Here is a 12,804-nt window from a genome sequence, read left to right as displayed (position 1 = left end):
ATATATATATATATATATATATATATATATATATACACACATACATATATATATATATATATATATATATATATATATATATATATATATATATATATATATATATCCTGAAAATATGCAAACAAAACTGTGTTTGGATAATTGATATTTCAAACTTGCATAAATAAATATTAAGGAATATAACATAACTTGGCTTCTGAGAGCTTCAAAATGTAGTGACTAAAATGCTAAAGTTGTTGATAAACAAGCAATTATTTTAATAATTAAATATGGTCATTTTAAATGAATTATTATGATAGTTTAAAATTAATTATTTCAAATATGTTTATTTTAATGTAAAATTCTATGGCTGGATGTAATAAGGAGTCAGAAAAAATAAAAATAGAAATACAATTAATTTTGATGTTTTTAGCAAAATATAGTAAAAATGTATTTAGGTTTTTTTTTTTTTTTAAATTAATAAATATCTATTTATTTTTAGGTAAGATAAACATAATAATACAATGTATCTCTAGTCTGGATGATTTAGTTCTTGTCACCCTGTTGTCCTCCCGTAGTGAAAAAAGGCTGTCCTCACTCAGGTCCGCATGGAGCTGGAGGGGGCGTGGCCTCCAGCTCCGGCTGAAAATCGGGAGATTTTCGGGAGAATATTTGTCCCGGGAGGTTTTCGGGAGAGGCGCTGAATTTCGGGAGTCTCCCGGAAAGTTCGGGAGGGTTGGCAAGTATGCCTTGTGGCGATATGAAAATACTACGCGTCATTAGTTTGGGCACTTCCGGGTTGAGACAATTGAGAAGTAGACAAGTTGAGTAAGCTCTTACAAACCTTGGAAAAGATAAGTCTGTAAGTAAACTGTTTAACTTGTTTATGTAACTCAATATTAAAGTGGAAAGTGGTTAATTTTGATACTAAGATGTTTATTGAAAAACGATTTTTGTGCACTGTTTCAATGGATGTTTTGAGGACTTAAAATGGCTGCCAGTTGTATATTTACACCATCGAAATAGTTTCAACACTCAGAAGTAATTGTTTGATGATAGTACTGTATATTTGTGTGAAGCTAATATTTACATATTGTGTATTAAATTTGAGTATGTTAATTGAATCACATAGCTTATACATTTGTCATTGTGTGTATTTCAGTTTAAAAAAAAAAAACAGTCCAGTGCAAGACAAAAGTAAAGATAGATAGAAAAGACAAAGCAAGATCAACAACAATTAAAGCTGCAAGCAGCGATGGACGGGACCGACTTTGACGGCACATAAAATCCAAACCGGAGCAGTAATTAAAACTCTTTCGTCAACTTTTAATCAGAAGGGTTCAAACTCTCTCCTGTGCTAGTTTGAAGCCGACACGACAAACGCGCTCAGAGGAGATAACGTTTGAAAAAAGGTGACCAGTTTTTACAAAACTTTTGTTTTGAAGGGGGAATTGCAAACTTCCTGTTGATCTTTGCTGGGGGTTGTTAATTTATGAAATGTAGGTCTAAGTGAGACCTACATAGAGGGTTTTGTTTCATGTCTCTACGACATTCCTACTGGAAGTTACAGGCAGTTTTGTCTGTGTTTTCTTCTGAGGAGCAGTTTTGTCTGTGTTTTCTTCCTAGGGGGCGCTAGAGCGCAATTTTGAGTTTTGGTTTATTTATTTTTTTATTAGGTCGCAATTTTTGCCAGTCCTGATGTGTGTGTCCAGTTTGGTGAGTTTTGAAGCATGTTAAGGGGGTCAAATTACAGCACAAGGAGGCAAAAGTGACTGTTTTTAGTAAACTTTTGTTTTGAAGGGGGAATTGCCAACTTCCTGTTGATTTTTGCTGAAGGGTGTCAATGTATGAAATCTAGGTCTAAGTAAGACCTACATAGAGGTTTATGTTTCATGTCTCTACGACATTTGTACCGGAAGGTACAAGCAGTTTTGTCTGTGTTTTTTCCTAAGGGGCGCTAGAGCGCAATTTTGAGTTTTGGGGTTTGGTTTTTTTATTAGATGGCAATTTTTGCCAGTCCTGATGTGTGTGTCAAATATGGTGAGTTTTGAAGCATGTTAAGGGGGTCAAATTACAGCTCAAAGAGGCAAAAGTGACTGTTTTTAGTAAACTTTTGTTTTGAAGGGGGAATTGCCAACTTCCTGTTGATTTTTGCTGTAGGATGTCAGTGTATGAAATCTAGGTCTAAGTGAGACCTACATAGAGGTTTTTGTTTCATGTCTCTACGACATTCGTACCGGAAGGTACAAGCAGTTTAGTCTGTATTTTTTCCTAGGGGGCGCTAGAGCGCAATTTTGAGTTTTGGGGTTTGGTTTTTTTATTAGGTCGCAATTTTCGTCAGTCCTGATGTGTGTGTCCAGTTTGGTGAGTTTTGAAGCATGTTAAGGGGGTCAAATTACAGCTCAAAGAGGCAAAAGTGACTGTTTTTAGTAAACTTTTGTTTTGAAGGGGGAATTGCCAACTTCCTGTTGATTTTTGCTGAAGGATGTCAGTGTATGAAATCTAGGTCTAAGTCAGACCTACATAGAGGTTTTTGTTTCATGTCTCTACGACATTCCTACCGGACGTTACAAGCAGTTTTGTCTGTGTTTTTTCCTAGGGGGCGCTCGAGCGCAATTTTGAGTTTTGGGGTTTGGTTTTTTTATTAGATGGCAATTTTCGCCAGTCCTGATGTGTGTGTCAAATATGGTGAGTTTTGAAGCATGTTAAGGGGGTCAAATTACAGCTCAAATTGGCAGCCGGTATAATAATAATAATAAAACCTTACAATTACAATAGGGTCCTCTGTCCCAAAGGGACATTGCGGTCCCTAATAAAGAGCCTAAATTGATTAATCTGCTTTGGATTGTTTGTTAGCTGTCTGCCAAGCTGTATAACCTCAACACGCATAGTGAGGGCAGAACAGGCAATTATTGCCAGGCTTCGCTCTCATGTAAGGTGGGAAGAATTGTTGATTGATGACTGTGGTGTTCTTAGTGTCATAGTGTGTGTAGTTAGTATGTTCCAATAGCAGCAGAAGTGCATTTTTTGGAGAGCTGTATTATTTTCAGTTGTGTGCCCAAGGGACTGATTTTATTTAACACTATATTATTATTTATACACCTATAGTGATCACAGAGACAGGTTGTTTTTGTGTTACTGTATATATTTGTTTTTCTGAAAAATTCCACTTAATATACTTTGTGTAACAACAGTCAATATTTTTTTTATTTTTTTTTTAGGGGGGTAACAGTCAATATTTATTTATTTATTTTATAAAAAAAAATTCTTATAAAATAAAAGTGAGCTTTTGTTAAACCAAATATTGTTTTTTTTTCCATATACAACAACCTATCTGGACTCGATAAGAGAATCGATAAGGAATCGGTTCCATAAGAGGATTCGATAATGGGCTCGAACTCGATAATTTCTTATCAAACATCATCCCTACACGTGTTGTCAGAAGTGTCCAAAGTAGGTCTTTTTACGGCCAAAATACTATTACGAAGAAAGAACCACATAAATAGTGAAATAAAACACCAAACAGGTTCAATGTAAGGATGAACTGTTGCAATATTGACACTAACGACACAAAAATGCTGTTTTATTACTTTAAAACTGGCATTGCTCAAAAAATTGTTGTTATGAATTATCGATCAATTCAAGGCTCCAATTACTTCACATTAAATATTTCAGTTTGAATATTTTTTGGGGGTGAAATATTGCATATTTTGTGTGTTTGCCGTATAAATAAAAGAAGGTAAAAACTTTTTTTTTTAAAACCTCATAATCGATAGTTGGATCTGAAGTTGTAGACCAGGGGTGCCCGTTACGTCGATATCGGTGTCGTGCGAAATTCTGTATCCCTGAAATATTTAGTATCCCCTACCGGGGGCCGAGCTTTGTGCCTTGTTCAGACAGCGGCAGCACTTTCATTTTGGTTCACTAAAGTTAAAGTTAAAGTACCAATGATTGTCTCACACACACACTAGGTGTGGTGAAATTTGTCCTCCCCTTGTTCACCCCCTGGGAGGTGAGGGGAGCAGTGAGCGGCAGCAGTGGCCACGCCCGTGGAATAATTTTTGGTCATTTAACCCCCAATTCCAACCCTTGATGCTGAGTGCCAAGCAGGGAGATAATGAGTCCCATTTTTATAGTCTTTGGTATGACTCGGCCGGGGTTTGAACTCACAACCTACCGATCTCAGGGCGGACACTCTAACCACTAGGCCGCTGAGTAGGTTAAAAAAAAAATAACACCAATATAATGGGAACAAACACTACAGTGTGGACTCCATTCCATGTTAAACAAAACAAAACAAAACAAATATTATGCCAGAAAATATGTGTATGTTTATTTTCCTCAAGCTATGTACTAACATCATGTGGATTATATGCACAGACTTTGCATTATACACAACTTGTGAATTTGGACTCATTTTATTAATTACCAAAAAAAAGTTAGTAGGAGATACATAACATACACTATATTGCCAAAAGTATTGACTTGACTCACATATGAACTTGAAATGCCATCCCATTCCTAACCCATAGGGTTCAATATGATGTCAGTCCACCTTTTGCAGCTATTACAGCTTCAACTCTCCTGGGAAGGCTGTCCACAAGGTTGCGGAGTGTGTTTATAGGAATTTTCCACCATTCTTCCAAAAGCGCATTGGTAAGGTCATACCGAGAAGGCCTGGCTCTCAGTCTCCCTTCTAATTCATCCCAAAGGTGTTCTATCGGGTTCAGGTCAGGACTCTGTGCAGGCCAGTCAAGTTCATCCACACCGGACTCCATGTCTTTATGGGCCTCGCTTTGTGCAGTCATGTCGGAAGAGGAAGGGGCCCGCTCCAAACTGTTCCCACAAGGTTGGGAGCATGGAATTGTCCAAAATGTTCATTCAACGTTCCTTTCACTGCAACTAAGGAGTCAAGCCCAACTAATGAACAAAACAACCCCACACCATAATTCCTCCTCCACCCAATTTCACACTCTGCACAATGCAGTCCGAAATGTAACGTTCTCCTGGCAACCTCCAAACCCAGACTGGTCCATCAGATTGCCAGATGGAGAAGCGTGATTCATCAGTCCAGATAAGGCGTTTCCACTGCTCTAGAGTCCAGTGGCGACGTGCTTTACACCACCGCATCCCACGCTTTGCATTGGACTTGGTGATGTATGGCTTAGATGCAGCCGCTCGGCCATGGAAACCCATTCCATGACGCTCTCTGCGTGCTGCACGTGGGCTAATTGGAAGGTCACATGAAGTTTGGAGCTCGGTAACAACTTTGCACTATGCGCTTCAGCGTCCGCTGACCCCTCTCTGTCAGTTTACGTGGCCTACCACTTGGTGGCTGAGTTGCTGTTGTTCCCAAACTCTTCACTTCTCTTATAATAAAGTTGACTTTGGAATATTTAGGAGGGAGGGAATTTCACGACTGGATTTGTTGCACAGGTGGCATCCTATGACAGTTCCACGCTGGAAATCACTAAAGAGCAGCCCATTCTTTCACAAATGTTTGTAGAAACAGTCTCCATGCCTAAGTGCTTGATTTTATACACCTGTGATTAGGACACCATCATTTGGATGGGTGGCCAAATACTTTTGGCAATATAGTGTATTTCTGCCCCCCCTATTTTCCTCAATTGATGTACTAACATGTGTTTTATTCCGTACATACTTAGCGTCATCCACAACAAAACTTGTGAATTTGGACTCATGTTGTGATGTTATGAGCTGGGGGTATAAGAACTACACTACCCAGCATGCAACAGTAGTGACGAGCATGCGCGGTAGCCCTAAAAAGTGTTGTATGTCGCCATGCCGGCAGCTACAATGTGGTTATGAGAACTCAGCCAACACGCCTCGTCTGCATTATTTACAAATAGACAGACAACACACATGTTATTAACCTTTTTGGTAATTAATAACTTATTAATTACAAAAAAAGGTAAATAGAGGATACATAATATTTATAATCATTGACATCGTGCTGCCGCTGTCTGAGCAAGGCGCAGAGCTCCGCCTCCATGCGGAAATTAGCGATCATCACTATGACGTCACTTCCGTCACTTGATTGACGTTCACGGCACCGGAGGGTCATTATTAAGCAAAAAAAAAAATGACCGAGAGGAAGGTAAGAAACACTTTTTTTTTGTTCCAACAGACTCTCGCGCCGTCAAAACTCTAAAGACCCCGACCCGCGCAGTTCCTGTCTTCACAATTAAAGCGCCGTTTCATCCTGCCTAACAAAATAAGAGTCTCCGAAAGCTAACAAGCTACAAAGTTTGCCGCCATTGTGTTTCTTGTAAAGTGTATATAAAAATGACCGAGAGGAGGGCGAGAAACACGTTTTATTTCAACAGACGCCGTCAAAACTCTAAAGACCGACCGGCGCAGTTCCTGTCTTCACAATAAAAGCCGCTTCATCCTGCCCGCAATAACAAAATAAGAGTCTCAGGAAGCTAGCGAGCACAACAAGCTAGCAAGCTACAAAGATTGCCGCCATTATGTTTCTTGTAAAGTGTATAAAAAAGAGTATGGAAGCTGGACAAATAAGATGGCAAAAAACAACCACTTTCATGTGGTATTGGACAGAAAGGAGGACTTTTATTCTCCTCCATTTGAAAATGTGGAGGTTATCATCACTACTGTCTGATTCCAATCAATGCAAGTCGTCACAATCAGGTAATACACCAACTTGTATTCTTGTCTTCATGAAAGAAAGGAATTAAACATGCTTGTATTATCATTAAACACCTTTTAAGTTAAAGTTAAAGTACCACTGATAGTCTCACACACACTAGGTGCGGTGAAATCACCCTCTGGGAGGTGAGGGGAGCAGTGAGCAGCAGCGGTGGCCGCGCTCGGGAATCATTTTTGGTGATTTAACCCCCAATTCCAACCCTCGATGCTGTGTGCCGAGCAGGGGGGTAATGGCTCCCATTTTATAGTAACTTGTTAACAAAAACGTCTCTTTCATAAATAAATAAATATAAATTAAATATATGAATGATCACTTGGTCAATGGAAAAGTAAAACGTGTGGGCACCCCTGGTCTAGATATTTAAAGGTATTGATATAGGATTTATTTTTTAACACTTTTTGTGAATCCCTGAGACTTTAAGTCAGGTTTTTTTTTTTTAACTGACATTGCTCTAAAAACAAAAATTCCACCAAAATCAATGTTATTGGCTCCAATTACGTCCACTTTTAACCTTTTTGGGGGGAAATCTTGCATATTTAGTGTTTTTGCCATACACAACATGGTTTCCTTTGACAAAATAGACCATAAAAGATAATGCACATTTAAACTTGTAACTCTAAAGTAAGTTAGAAGTTACAAAAATGAATATATGACTTATTTTCAACACTTTTGAACCCCAGGGGACCTTTAGATTTTTTTGTTTTTAAACTGTCATTGCTCAACAAAAATAATAATGCATTAAAATCAATATTGGTATGAATTATTGACATCAAATATTTCAGTTTGAATATTTTTTGGGGGAAAATATTGCATATTTTGTGTGCTTGCCATATGAATAAAAGAAGGTAAAAACATTAAAAAAAAAAAATTCGTAATCGGCAAATAGATCTGAAGTTTATTTAGACATTTAAACATTTTAATATGGGACTTATTTTTAACACTTTTTTTGGACCCCTGAGACTTTAAGTCAGGTTTTTTTTAAACTGACATTGCTCTAAAAACAAAAATTCCACCAAAATCAATGTTATTGGCTCCAATTACGTCCACTTTTAACCTTTTTAGGGGGAAATATTGCATATTTAGTGTTTTTGCCATACACAACATGGTTTCCTTTGACAAAAAAAGACTATAAAAGATAATAAACATTTAAACTTGTAACTTTGAAGTAAGTTAGAAGTAAAAAAAAAAAAAAAAAAAAAGAATATTTGACTTATTTTCAACACTTTTGAACCCCAGGGACCTTTAGTCTTTGATTTTTGCTCCAAAAAATAATAATGCATTAAAATCAATGTTGGTATGAATTATTGACATCAAATATTTCAGTTTGAATATTTTTTGGGGGAAAATATTGCATATTTTGTGTGCTTTCCATATGAATAAAAGAAGGTAAAAACATAAAAAAACAATTCGTAATCGACAAATAGATCTGAAGTTGATTTAGACATCTAAACATATTAATATGGGACTTATTTTTAACACTTTTTTTTGGACCCCTGAGACTTTAAGTCAGGTTTTTTTTTTTAACTGACATTGCTCTAAAAACAAAAATTCCACCAAAATCAATGTTATTGGCTCCAATTACGTCCAATTTTAACCTTTTTAGGGGGAAATCTTGCATATTTAGTGTTGTTGCCATACACAACATGGTTTCCTTTGACAAAATAGACCATAAAAGATAATACACATTTAAACTTGTAACTCTAAAGTAAGTTAGAAGTTAAAAAAAATAATATATGACTTATTTTCAACACTTTTGAACCCCAGGGGACCTTTAGATGTTTTTGTTTTTAAACTGTCATTGCTCAACAAAAATAATAATGCATTAAAATCAATGTTGGTATGAATTATTGTCATCAAATATTTCAGTTTGAATATTTTTTTGGGGAAAATATTGCATATTTTGTGGGCTTGCCATATGAATAAAAGAAGGTAAAAACATATAAAAACAATTCGTATTCGACAAAAAGATCTGAAGTTGATTTAGACATTTAAACATATTAATATGGGACTTATTTTTAACACTTTTTTTTGGACCCCTGGGACTTTAAGTCAGGTTTTTTTTTAACTGACATTGCTCTAAAAACAAAAATTCCACCAAAATCAATGTTATTGGCTCCAATTACGTCCACTTTTAACCTTTTTAGGGGGAAATCTTGCATATTTAGTGTTTTTGCCATACACAGCATGGTTTCCTTTGACAAAATAGACCATAAAAGATAATACACATTTAAACTTGTAACTCTAAAGTAAGTTAGAAGTTACAAAAATGAATATATGACTTATTTTCAACACTTTTGAACCCCAGGGGATCTTTAGATTTTTTTGTTTTTAAACTGTCATTGCTCAACAAAAATAATAATGCATTAAAATCAATGTTGGTATGAATTATTGACATCAAATATTTCAGTTTGAATATTTTTTGGGGAAAAATATTGCATATTTTGTGGGCTTGCCATATGAATAAAAGAAGGTAAAAACATATAAAAACAATTCGTATTCGACAAAAAGATCTGAAGTTGATTAAGACATTTAAACATATTAATATGGGACTTATTTTTAACACTTTTTTTGGACCCCTGAGACTTTAAGTCAGGTTTTTTTTTTAACTGACATTGCTCTAAAAACAAAAATTCCACCAAAATCAATGTTATTGGCTCCAATTACGTCCAATTTTAACCTTTTTAGGGGGAAATCTTGCATATTTAGTGTTGTTGCCATACACAACATGGTTTCCTTTGACAAAATAGACCATAAAAGATAATACACATTTAAACTTGTAACTCTGAAGTAAGTTAGAAGTTACAAAAATGAATTTATGACTTATTTTCAACACTTTTGAACCCCAGGGGACCTTTAGATTTTTTTGTTTTTAAACTGTCATTGCTCCACAAAAATAATAATGCATTAAAATCAATGTTGGTATGAATTATTGTCATCAAATATTTCAGTTTGAATATTTTTTTGGGGAAAATATTGCATATTTTGTGTGCTTGCCATATGAATAAAAGAAGGTAAAAACATAAAAAAACAATTCGTAATCGACAAATAGATCTGAAGTTGATTTAGACATTGAAACATATTGATATGGGGCTTATTTTTTACACTTTTTTGGACCCCTGAGACTTTAAGTCCGTTTTTTTTAAACTGACATTGCTCTAAAAACAAAAATTCCACCAAAATCAATGTTATTGGCTCCAATTACGTCCGCTTTTAACCTTTTTAGGGGGAAATCTTGCATATTTAGTGTTGTTGCCATACACAACATGGTTTCCTTTGACAAAATAGACCATAAAAGATAATACACATTTAAACTTGTAACTCTAAAGTAAGTTAGAAGTTACAAAAATAAATATATGACTTATTTTCAACACTTTTTAACCCCAGGGACCTTTAGATTTTTTTGTTTTTAAACTTTCATTGCTCAACAAAAATAATAATGCATTAAAATCAATGTTGGTATGAATTATTGACATCAAATATTTCAGTTTGAATATTTTTTGGGGGAAAATATTGCATATTTTATGTGCTTGCCATATGAATAAAAGAAGGTAAAAACAATTTGTAATCGACAAATAGATCTGAAGTTGATTTAGACATTTAAACATATTGATATGGGACTTATTTTTAACACTTTTTTGATCCAATTACGTCCACTTTTAACCTTTTTTCGGGGGAAATATTGCATATTTAGTGTTTTTGCCATACACAACATGGTTTCCTTTGACAAAAAAGACCATGAAAGATAAACATTTAAACTTGTAACTCTGAAGTAAGTTAGAAGTTACAAAAATGAATTTATGACTTATTTTCAACACTTTTGAACCCTGAGGACCTTTATTCTTTGATTTTTTTAACTGACATTGCTCTAAAAACAAAAATTCTACCAAAATCAATGTTATTGGCTCCATTTACGTCCACTTTTAACCTTTTTAGGGGGAAATATTCCATATTTAGTGTTTTTGCCATACACAACATGGTTTCCTTTGACAAAATAGACCATGAATGTTCCAAATAAGTGTTTGATGAGCATCCCTCAACTTCCTCAGTCTTTTTGCCACTTGTGCCAGCTTTTTTGAAAACATGCTGCAGGCATCAAAATCCCAAAAAATTGCAAAAAATAACGTTTTCCAGTGTGAACATTAAATATCTTGTCTTTGCAGTCTATTCAATTGAATATAGGTTGAAAAGGATTTGCAAATCATTGTATTCTGTTTTTATTTACCATTTACACAACGTGACAACTTCACTGCTTTTGGGGTTTGTATTAATGTATGACTTATTTTTAACACTTTTGGGTTCTTGGGACTTTTAACACTCACCCATAATGAGGGAAGCCCTAATGGAATATATATTGTATTGTTTTTGAAAATAGAAAATATCACAAAGGCGCCCGAATGTTTTCATTTTCCAGTGCGGGGCCTCCGTGGAAAAAGTTAGGACATCCCATTTGGCTGTTTTTCTCATCCCTCGCTCGCCTGTAAACAGATCACAGATCGGGCTAAATATTAGCAGGCCTCCCTCTCATCAGCAGCTGTTTGTAAATATAGCTCCTACCAGCAGAGTTGGTGTTGGCGTGGAGCAAGCGGAGCAGCATGGGGCGGAGAGTATTGCAAAATCTACTCTTGGCAGCGTGGCAGACAGATGGAGCCGTTGGCCAGCACCAAGGCTCTTCTCCGCATGAAAAGTTGTGTAGCGTCACATGTATCGTCATTCAGTCTTACATACACCGCCACTTTTAGGCCGAATTCTACTCCTGTCATAGGACTTTCTAGTACATGCACATTGGAGTCATTATGTTCCGTCACATTAATGCACTTCAAGAAGTATTAATGCTACTCTTTCCAACCATCTCTCTTTTTTTAATGTTGCAGGCTGAAAACTCTTATCACAATATAAAGTCTTTTATGTCGGTAAATATAGATTTTTTAAATGACCCATTTAAATAAGGAGTATCGGGGAAAATTTATATTTATATTTTGATTTAAATGTAACCTTCCTCTGAATATGTCAACACAAGCATGGCAAACACTGTAATAATGTCAAGACAATTCTAACATTGAATACAAGACACATTATCTTTCCTCCCTTGCAAACCACACCCCTTTTGCCTTTATTATTCAAAACAAAGCATTTACAATCTTTACAAATTAAAACAAGAAAATATTTTATTTTTTTTATGTTTAAATTAAAACAAGAAAATAAACGTATTTTTGAAAATTCCAAATTAAACAAGGAAATAAACATGTTTTAAAATATTTCAAATTAAAACAAGAAAATAAACATAAAAAAAAAAAATCTAATTAAAAGAAAAAAATGTACATATTTAAAAAACGTCCAACTAAAAACAACAAAATAAACATATTTCCAAATTAAAAAAATAAATATACATTTTTTAAAAAATCTCAAATTAAGAGAAGAATACACAAATATTTTTAAAAATTCCAAATTAAACAAGAATTTTTTTTTTTTTAATATTTCAAATTAAAACATGAATATAAACATATTTTAAATATTTCTGAATTAAACAAGAAAATAAACATATTTCTAAAAAAGTCAAATTAAAACAAGAAAATAAACATATTTAAAAAAAATCAAATTAAAAGAAAAAAAATAAACATATTTTAAAAAATGTCAAACTTAAAACCAGAAAATAAACATATTTCTTAAAAAAATCCAAATTAAAACAGGAAAATATACATTAAAAAAAATCTAAAGTTAAGGGAAGAAAATAAACATTTTTTTTTTAAATTCCAAATTAAACAAGAAAATAAACATTTTAAAAAATATTTCAAATTAAAACATGAATATAAACATATTTTAAATATTTCTGAATTAAACCAGAAAATAAACATTTCAAAAATGTACACATTAAAACAAAAAAAAAAAAACATATTTCTAAACAAATAAAATTAAAACAAGAAAATAAACATATTTTAAAAATGTCCAAATTAAAACAAGAAAATACACAATTTAAAAAAAGTCTTATTAAAACAAGAAAATAAACATATTTTAAAATATTTCAAATTAAAAGAAGAAAATAAACATATTTAAAAAAAATTCAAATTAAAAGAAAACAATTAACATATTTAAAGAAATGTCCATATTAAAACAAGAAAATAAACATATTTCAAAATTTT

The 12,804-nt window shown here is 33.9% G+C and overlaps 1 long non-coding RNA gene across 1 annotated transcript; it reads left to right on the top strand.

The window, feature by feature from the left end:
- The first annotated feature begins 137 nt into the window (after positions 1-137).
- Positions 138-11,054, top strand: LOC133581577 (uncharacterized). Its single transcript, XR_009812412.2, has 2 exons — positions 138-581; positions 616-11,054. It is a non-coding gene; the product is annotated as an uncharacterized lncRNA (long non-coding RNA).
- Positions 11,055-12,804: the final 1,750 nt, after the last annotated feature.

The sequence above is a fragment of the Nerophis lumbriciformis genome, linkage group LG03 (assembly GCF_033978685.3).
Source record: "Nerophis lumbriciformis linkage group LG03, RoL_Nlum_v2.1, whole genome shotgun sequence".
In the NCBI taxonomy this organism is placed as follows: Eukaryota; Metazoa; Chordata; class Actinopteri; order Syngnathiformes; family Syngnathidae; genus Nerophis; species Nerophis lumbriciformis.
This window is presented reverse-complemented; position numbering and strand designations above follow the sequence as displayed.